General features: G+C 49.0%; 1 non-coding gene across 1 annotated transcript; it reads right to left on the bottom strand.

Annotated features, from left to right (window-relative positions):
* Positions 1 to 416: 416 nt before the first annotated feature.
* LOC112655936 (U6 spliceosomal RNA) lies at positions 417 to 523 on the bottom strand. The gene has a single exon (XR_003133972.1). It is a non-coding gene; the product is annotated as a U6 spliceosomal RNA (small nuclear RNA).
* Positions 524 to 9,198: the final 8,675 nt, after the last annotated feature.

The raw sequence follows: 9,198 nt of genomic DNA on the forward strand, positions 1-9,198 counted from the left end.
ATCCTATTGTCTTAGCACTCTGCTTCCATCTGCATCATCTCAGCTCTACATGCCAAAATTTTCTCTCTATTGGTTCCTTGCATTTCTCATATCCGCAGAGGCAGCCTCTTACCATACCAAGATGTATGTCTGAGATATCCAAGTTATTGCCCGAGATATTCATTTTTTAATTTTATCAATGCTCTACTAATAAAGTTGTAAAAGTTTTGTGTGATCTAGCCCAACTCTATTTTTTTCTATAAGCCTTTTAATTTTAATGTGTTATTTTGAAAAATGAGATTTTCATTTTCAGGGAAACACTTGCATACATGTAGTTGACTTGTTACTTAAGTCCACATCTTTCCTAGCATCTTCTGTAGGACTATACCTTCTACTTCAGGTAAGGCTGTCAATCTTTTTTTTTTTTTTTTTTTTTTTTAAATATGGAACGCTTCACGAATTTGCGTGTCATCCTTGCGCAGGGGCCATGCTAATCTTCTCTGTATCGTTCCAATTTTAGTATATGTGCTGCCGAAGCGAGCACAAGGCTGTCAATCTATTAATCATATCCCTCCCAAACAAACTAACAAGGATGGGCACATGACCCAGGGTAGCCAATCAGAATACATTACCTACCTGGCCATGGTGATTGAGTCAGGGATGGGCACATGACCCAGGATACCCAATCAGAATATACACTACCTACCTGGCCATTGAGATTGGACAAGATGGACATATGACCCAGAGTAGCCAATAAGAATACACTACCTTCCTGGCCATTATATTGGACAGGGATGGGCACATGACCCACTGCAGCCAATAAGAATATATTACCTACCTGACCATGGTTTTTGAACAAGGATTGGCGAATTACCCAGGGTAGCTAATCAGAATACACTAACAACCAGGCCATGGTGATTGGACAGGGATGGGCACATGACCCAGAGTAGCCAATAAGAATACACTACCTTCCTGGCCATTGATATTGGACAGGGATGGGCACATGACCCACTGCAGCCAATAAGAATACACTACCTTCCTGGCCATGGTGCTTGGTTCAGGGATGGGTGCATGAACCAGGGTAGCCAAGCAGAATACTCTACCTACCTGGCAATGGAGATTGGACAGGGATGGGCACATAATCCAGGGTAGCCATTGAGAATACATTACCTGCCTGTTCATAGTAATTGGTTCAAGGATGGGCACATGACCCAGGGTAGCCAATCAGAACACACTACCTTCCTGGCTATGATGATTGGTTCAGGGATGCATGACCCAGGGTAGCCAACAAGAATATGCTACCTACCTGGCCAGGTGATTGGACAGGGTTGAGCACATGACCCATGGTAGCCAATCAGAACACTACTTAACTGGCCATGGTAATTGGACAGCGATGGGCAGATGACCCAGGGTAGGCAATCAGAAGACACTATTTACCTTGTCATGGTGATTGGTTCAGGGATGGGCACATGACCCACGGTAGCCAATCAAAATACACTACCTACACTGTCATGGTGATTAGACAAAATTGGCACATGACCCACCAGATTCAATTAGAATACACAACCTACACGGCCATGGTGATTTGACAGGGATGGGCACATGACTCACGGTAGATAATCAGAACACATTACCTTCCTGGCCAGGATGATTGGCCCAGGATTGACACATGACCCAGGGTAGCCAATCAGAATACACTACTTACCTGGTCTAGGTGATTGGTTCAGAGATGGGCATATGACCCAGGGTAGCCAATCAGAATATATTACCTTCCTGGGTAGCACGATTGGTCCAGGGATGGAAACATGGCCCAGAGTAGCCAATAAAAATATGCTGCATCCCTGGCCATGGTGATTAGACAGGGTTGGGCACATGACCCAGTGCAGCCAATCAGAATACACTACCTACCTGGCCATGGTGAATGGTTCAAGGATGGGCACATGACCATGAGGGTACCAATCAGAATAGACTACTATCCCGGAATAGCCAATAAGAATATGCTACCTACCTAGCCATGGTGATTGGACAGGGATGGGCACATGACAAAAAGGAGCCAATCGGAATATACTACCTACCTGGCCATGGTGATTGGACAGCCATGGGCACATGACCAATGGCAGCCAATCAAAATACACTACTCATCTGGCCATGGTGATTGGGCAGGGATGGGCACATGACAAAGAGTAGCCACTCAAAATACACTACCTACCTGGCCAGGTGATTGGACAAGGTTGAGCACATGAGCCACGGTAGCCAATCAGAACACTATTTACCTGGCCATGGTGATCGGACAACGATGGGCAGATGACCCAGGGTAGCCAATCAAAATATATTTTATCGCTGGCCATGGTGATTGGTTCAGGGAATGGGCACATAACCCAAAGTAGCCAATAGGAATACACTACCATTTTGGTCATGATGATTGGTTCAGGGATGGGTGCATGACCCGGGGTAGCCAGTAAGAATATACTACCTACCTGGCCATGGCGATTGGACAGGGATAGGCACATGACATAGAGTAGCCAATCAGAATATACTACCTACTTGGCCATGGTGATTGGACAGCGATGGGCACATGACCCATGGCAGCCAATCAAAATACACTACTCACCTGGCCATGGTGATTGGGCAGGGATGAGCACATGACCCACGGTAGCCAATCAGAACTCACTACCTTCCTGGCCAGGATGATTTGTCCAGGATTGGTACCTGACCCAGGGTAGCCAATCAGAATACACTACCTACCAAGTCTAGGTGATTGGTTCAGAGATGGGCATATGACTCACGGTAGCCTATCAGAATATACTTCCTTCCTGGTCAGTATGATTGGTCCAGGGCTGAAAACATGGCCCAAGGTAGCCAATCAGAATACACAACTCACCTGCTGATGGTGATTGGACAGCTATGGGCACATGACACACGGTAGGCAATCAAAATCCATGCCCTACTTGGTCATGGAGATTGGACAGGGATTGGGACATGACCCACCGTATCCAATCAGAATACACAACCTACACGGCCACGGTGATTTGACAGGGATGGGCACATGACTCACGGTAGACATTCAGAACACACTATCTTCCTGGCCAGGATGATTGGCCCAGGACTGGCACCTAACCGAGGGTAGCCAATCAGAATACACTACATAGCTGGTCATGGTGATTGGTTCAGGGATTGGCACATGACCCACGGAGGCCAATCAGAACACACTACCTTCCTGGCCAGGATTATTGGTCCAGGACTGGCACATGACTCAGGGTACCCAATCAGAATACACTACCTACCAAGTCTACCTGATTGGTTCAGAGATGGGCATATGACTCACGGTAGCCTATCAGAATATACTTCCTTCCTGGTCAGTATGATTGGTGCAGGGATGGAAACATGGCCCAAGATAGCCAATCAGAATACACTACTCACCTGTCCATGGTGATTGGACAGGGTTGGGCACATGACCCACGGCAGCCAATCAGAATACACTACTCACCTGGACATGATGATTGGATAGGGTTGGGCACATGACAAAGAGTAGCCAATCAGAATATACTACCTACTTGGCCATGGTGATTGGACAGTGATGGGCACATGACCCATGGCAGCCAATCAAAATACACTACTCACCTGGCCATGGTGATTGGGCAGGGATGGGCACATGACAAAGAGGAGCCAATCAGAATACACTACCTACCCGGTCATCGTGATTGGCCAGGGATGGGCACATGACCCACGGTAGCCAATCAGAATACACTACCTTCCTGGCTATGATGATTGGCCCAGGATTGGCACCTGACCCAGGGTAGCCAATCAGAATACACTATTTACCTGGTCTAGGTGATTGGTTCTGAGATGGGCATATGACCCAGAGTAGCCAATCAGAATATACTACCTTCCTGGCCAGGTGATTGGACAGGGTTGAGCACGTGACCCACGATAGCCAATCAGAACACTACTTACCAGTCCATGATGATTGGACAGTGATGGGCAGATGACCCAGGGTAGCCAATCAGAATACATTTTAACCCTGGCCAGGGTGATTGGTTCGGGGAATGGCACATGACCCACGGCAGCCAATCAGAATACACTGCATCCCTGGCCATGGTGATTGGCCAGGAATGACCACATGACCCACGGTGGCCAATCAGAACACACTACCTTCCTGGCTATGATGATTGGCCCAGGATTGGCACCTGACCCAGGGTAGCCAATCAGAATACACTACTTACCTGGTCTAGGTGATTGGTTCTGAGATGGGCATATGACCCAGAGTAGCCAATCAGAATATACTACCTTCCTGGCCAGGTGATTGGACAGGGTTGAGCACGTGACCCATGATAGCCAATCAGAACACTACTTACCAGTCCATGGTGATTGGACAGTGATGGGCAGATGACCCAGGGTAGCCAATCAGAATACATTTTAACCCTGGCCAGGGTGATTGGTTCGGGGAATGGCACATGACCCACGGCAGCCAATCAGAATACACTGCATCCCTGGCCATGGTGATTGGCCAGGAATGACCACATGACCCACGGTGGCCAATCAGAACACACTACCTTCCTGGCTATGGTGATTGGCCCAGGATTGGCACCTGACCCAGGGTAGCCAATCAGAATACACTACTTACCTGGTCTAGGTGATTGGTTCTGAGATGGGCATATGACCCAGAGTAGCCAATCAGAATATACTACCTTCCTGGCCAGGTGATTGGACAGGGTTGAGCACGTGACCCATGATAGCCAATCAGAACCCTACTTACCAGTCCATGGTGATTGGACAGTGATGGGCAGATGACCCAGGGTAGCCAATCAGAATATATTTTAACCCTGGCCAGGGTGATTGGTTCGGGGAATGGCACATGACCCACGGCAGCCAATCAGAAAACACTGCATCCCTGGCCATGGTGATTGGCCAGGAATGACCACATGACCCACGGTGGCCAATCAGAACACACTACCTTCCTGGCCAGGATGATTGGTCCAGGATTGGCACATAACCCAGGGTAGCCAATCAGAATACATTACCTACCAAGTCTAGGTGATTGGTTCAGAGATGGGCATATGACTCAGGGTAGCCTATCAGAATATACTTCCTTCCTAGCCAGTATGATTGGTGTAGGGATGGAAACATGGCCCAAGGTAGCCAATCAGAATACACTACTCACCTGGCCATGGTGATTGGACAGGGTTGGGCACATGACCCACGGCAGCCAATCAGAACACTATGTACCTGGCGATGGTGATTGGACAGCAATGGGCACATGATCCATGGTAGGCAATCAAAATCCATGCCCTACCTGGTCATGGTGATTGGACAGGAATTGGCATATGACCCACTATATCCAATCAGAATACACAACCTACCTGTCCATGGTGCTTTGACAGGGATGGGCACATGACCCACGGTAGCCAATCAGAACACACTACCTTCCTGGCCAGGATGATTGGCCCAGGATTGGCACCTGACCCAGGGTAGCCAATCAGAATACACTACTTACCTGGTCTAGGTGATTGGTTCAGAGATGGGCATATGACCCAGGGTAGCCAATCAGAATATACTACCTTCCTGGCCAGGTGATTGGACAGGGTTGAGCACATGACCCATGGTAGCCAATCAGAACACTACTTACCTGTCCATGGTGATTGGACAGTGATGGGCAGATGACCCAGGGTAGCCAATCAGAATACACTACCTTGAACTGGTCATGGTGATTGGTTCAGAGATTGGCACATGACCCAGGGCAGCCAATCAATACACTACCTGCCAGGCCATGGAGATTGGACAGGGATGGGCACATGACCCAGGGTACCAATCAGAATACACTACCTTCCTGGCCAGGATGATTGGTCCAGAGTTGGGCACATGATCCTGGGTAGCCAATCACAATACACTTCCTACTTCACCATGGTGTTTGGTCTGGGATGAGCAGTTGACCCAGGGCAGCCAAGCAGAATACAGTACCTACCTGGCCATGATGGGTTGGACTGGGATGGTCACATGACCTAGGGTACCCAATTAGAATACACTACCTATCTGGTTAGGGTGATTGGTTCAGGGATGGGCACATGACACAATATAGACATTCAGAATATACTATCTATGTGGTCATGGAGATTGGACATGGATGGACACATGATCCTGGGTAGCCAATCAGAATACCCCAACTACCTGGTCATGGTGATTGGTTCAGGGATGAACACATGACCTGGATTAGCTAATCAGAATACACTACCTACCTGGCCATGGAGATTGGACAGGGATGGGCACATGACCCACAGTAGCCAATCAGAATACACTACCTTCCAGGCCATGGTGATTGGTTCAAGGATGGGCACAGGACATAATATAGCCTATCAGAATACACTATCTGGCCATAGTGATTGGGAAGGAATGGGTGCATGGCCCATGGTAGCCAATCAGAATAGACTACCTACCTGGCCATGGTGATTGGAGGGATAGGCACATGACCCAGGGTAGTCAATCAGAATACAGTACCTCTCAGGCCATTGAAATTGGACAGGGATGGGCACATGACCCCAGGTTGCAAATCAGAATACACTACCTACTTGTCCATGGAGATTGGAGAAGGATGGGCACATGATCTCAGGTAGCCAATCACAATACACCAACTATCTGGTCATGGTGATTGGTTCAGGGATGAGCACATGACCTGGGTTAGCCAATCAGAAAACACTACCTACCTGGCCATGGTGACTGGACAGGGATTGGTGCATGACCCAGCATAGACAAGCAGAATACACTACCTACCTGGTCATGATGATTGGATCAGGGATCAACACATGATCCTGGCAGAACCAATTAGAATACACTACCTACTTGGCCACAGTGTTGGTAAAGGGATGGGTGCTTGACCCTGTATAGCCAATGAGAACCTACAACTTACCTGGCCATGGTGATTTTTTCAGGGATGGGCCCAAGACCCAGTGTAGCCGATTAGAATACACGACCTATCAGGCCTTGGTGAATGGTTCAGGAATGGACACAGAACCCTGCAGAGCCAATCCCTGTACTTTTTTTGGAGCTATCAGGAAAGTGAACTCTTAACCCTGGAGGTGTGTTAGACACTATCTGCCTGTAGAATGATGCATCACAAGATAAAGGAGGTACAAATTAACAATCCATAGCAAATTATTCATCTTGTGTGTTTTTCTCCTATTATTATTATTTCCTGGAAATCTCTTAGTCTTTTTTTCAAGAATCCATTCAATTGTCATTTTCTGGTGAGATGTTTCATGTCCCTCCCGCCCCATGGAGGTCTTGTCATTCCAAAGGCACGTTGTACAAATCGCTGTTACAGCATTGAGTAACTTTATTGTTTGCTTCTCCCCTTTGCCCACTCCTTGGTGTATGGCATTTTTGATGGTAGTAACTTTGCTTTGTCTGTAATCCCGGGTCCCCGCACAATGCCCACTACATAGTAGATGCACAGTAAATATGAGTTGAGTGGATGGGTGAAGATATGATTCTAGAGATACTTTTGGTTGATCATATTGTATGAAGAGATACATTATTTCAGGGCACACACTCATATTTGGGGGGAATGTCGGATTTTGGGTAGGTAAGAAGTTTAGTCTAAGTACCTAACAGCTTAAAACAAACAAAAAAGCAGCAAAGGCACTCCATTGCGATTGCACTTGAATGTAAGATGGTAAGAGAGAACGCAGAGTAAGGGAGACTTTAGAAAAAGAGAAGAAATAACGTTGGAAAACATGACTTTGTAGACTTAGAGCTTACAGGTAGAGAAACTGAAGGGTGCTATTATTAAGGAAAACAGGCATGGATAAGGAAGGCAAACAGGTGTGGATAAGGAAGAAAAACAGAGAAACTAGACAGCAAAGATGGGAAGTATAGAGGTAAGACATGGAAGGCCGGGGTAGGAAGGTCTCGGATGTTAGATCTTTGAGCTTTCAATAAAGATTTATTTTCCACTATGTGTCAGGCTGTGTGCTAGGTTATTGGGATATTGAAATGAATGTCATAGTGCCTTCCTATCGTGGGGGAAGATCTAGGTTTATAATGGCAGTAACAAAGCAATGGGAAGATGAGAATGAGTGTGTTTGGAGGTGATCGCCCACTTTCCTGAATAGGTACTAACCTTCTATTCTTGACCAGACTCGTAGGAAATATACTTGCTGAAACGCTGTCCTCAGGCTGGGAAAATACTCCACTCTCTCCCCAGTCTTGCTCCTTTGTGTCTGAATTCTGTAATCCTTTCCTCTTGCCAAAACAAACGGGATTCTTGTTGTACGGGCTTTTCCTCCCAGTTTGAATATGATGGAGACCATGGTCTCATGACCCCTGTTCCCCCAGAAGAACAAGATAACCTCTATCAGAAAACTGGCAGGTCTCAAGGCAGATTCCCAATCCATATTTGCTGGAGATGTTACTTCTATTAAGTCCTGGCAGTCTATTCCTCCTTGACTCTCCCAAGTAAACCTTGCATATGGCCCTGGCTACTCTTTCCAACCTAAGTCAGAATGGGAGGGTGTCCCCTGGCAGCAGGACCCTGGAGGATCTGAGTGGGGAGAGGCTTCTAGTCACCTCCACGAGGTAGGGGACTCCCCACAGGTGGGAACAATTTGGGCATGGGCGGTGGTGGGCAGTAGGGGGGGCCTGGACACAGAGATCAACTGTGGGAGGGTCTGGGCATTGCCAAACCCAGCTGGCAGGTAGAAAGTGTGTCAGATGAGCAGCCCTGGGCGCACGAGTCTCTGCAGGGTAAGAGTCCAGGGAGAGGAAAGTCCCCTGGAACAGGATGCACCATCAGCAGGCGCCAGCTGCACCTGTCTCTAGGCTGGGTGGGTTTGGGCGCCACCGCAAGGGGGAGACCGAGGGTGTGGGGGGGCAGGAGGTCGTGCTTGGCTGAGGGTGAGTCCCGGAGCCGGCGGCGCAGCCTGAGACAAGCCTGGAGAGCGCGTCGTCCGGCTGGCAGGTGGAAGGTGTGTGGAGCTCAGATGCGCAGCCCCGGGGCATGCCTAGGCCCTGGGGCGGCGGGCGGCGGAGGACGGGGAAGGCCACCCCGGAGGCACGCGTCCTGCAGCGGCGGGGGCCCGTGGCGAGGGGCGGGCTGAGCGTGGCGCGGCTGAGGCTGGAGGGCTCCGGCGCGGCCGCCTGGGGGCGTCGGGCGGAGGGCCCCGCGGCTGGGGCGGCTGCAGACCGCCTCCCCGGCTCCGGGCCGGCACCTGGAGGGGCGGGGGGAGA

Source organism: Canis lupus, chromosome X, assembly GCF_003254725.2.
Source record: "Canis lupus dingo isolate Sandy chromosome X, ASM325472v2, whole genome shotgun sequence".
Lineage (NCBI taxonomy): Eukaryota > Metazoa > Chordata > Mammalia > Carnivora > Canidae > Canis > Canis lupus.